Below are 1,275 nucleotides of genomic sequence, written 5' to 3'. Positions count from 1 at the left end.
TTTTGAGGATTGATAGCCCATCCTCTTTCACTTAGGAAGGCAGTTAATGAATCTGCCACCTCCCCTACTGCTTCCAGTGAGTTGGATGTTAACAGGAGATCATCAATATAGTGGTATAGGTTCACATTGTTCGGTTTTCTCCAATCAGCCAGGTCACGTGCCACCAAATTATGACAGTATGTTGGTGAGTGCACGTACCCCTGTGGCAAGACCTGAAAGGTCCACTGCCTGCCTCCCCACGTAAATGCAAATTGATCTTGTGATTCTTTAGCAATAGGTATGCTAAAAAGCGCATTTGCTAAATCCAGGACACAATGGTAGGTTTTAATTTCCCTACTAAGAGTGTCCATTAAGGGGGCAATATTGGGTACGGCCACATGGATGGGCGGCGTGACCTTATTCAGTTCCCTATAATCCACCGTCATTCTCCATGTTCCATCCGACTTCTGTACTGGCCATATGGGGGAATTATATGGGCTGTGTGCAGGTCTTATAATACCTACTTTCTCTAATTCCTGCACTGTCTTTGATATTTCTTCTTGCCCACCCAGGAGTCTGTACTGTCTTACATTAGTAATCCGGCGTGGTTTTGGCAAACAAATGGGCTCATGTTTCGCATGGCCCCTCAATATTGTCCATATTGCCCAGATACTAATGTACCTCTGCCGTAGTCTGAACTCTCCCACAGTTGTCTGGAGAGCCAGACCCCATAGAATGTCTATGCCCAAGATATATTCTGGAATTGGGGCAATCGACACCTTATACTCCCAGGGCGGGAGACACCCAACCCCCAATTTCAACCACGTCTGGGTGACTGGAATAGTCTGTCCCCCAAACCCACCAATCATCACTCTATTACCCTTAAATTTCGTTGGGTCTCCATATATAATTGATGTTTCTGCGCCAGTATCCACTAGAGCCATCACCTTCTGCACATTTGTCCTGGACCAGAATATTGTTAGTTCTACATAGGGCCTCCGGTCACATCTGGAGGCCCTATGGGGACCAGAGTTTTTCGTTAATCCATGAATTTTGCCAGATCTAAATCTTTTGCCACAGGTGGCTCAGGCACTGTAGCCCGTGACACCTGTGGATGTTTTTTTCTTCTGTTTGGTATTATAAAGTCAGCCAGATTCCAGGTTGTTGTCGGTGTTTTTCCTATAATTCGTACTCCCGATTTTCTGGGAGCACTCTGAAATTTCTGATCATTTCTAAGCTGTTTCCACAGCTGCAACAAAACATGGTTGGGTTGCCCATCAATTTTGGTAAATGCAA

Source organism: Cyrtonyx montezumae, unplaced genomic scaffold (assembly GCF_038088225.1).
Source record: "Cyrtonyx montezumae isolate F1298 unplaced genomic scaffold, pur_monq_1.0 scaffold_55, whole genome shotgun sequence".
NCBI lineage: Eukaryota > Metazoa > Chordata > Aves > Galliformes > Odontophoridae > Cyrtonyx > Cyrtonyx montezumae.
This window is presented reverse-complemented; position numbering follows the sequence as displayed.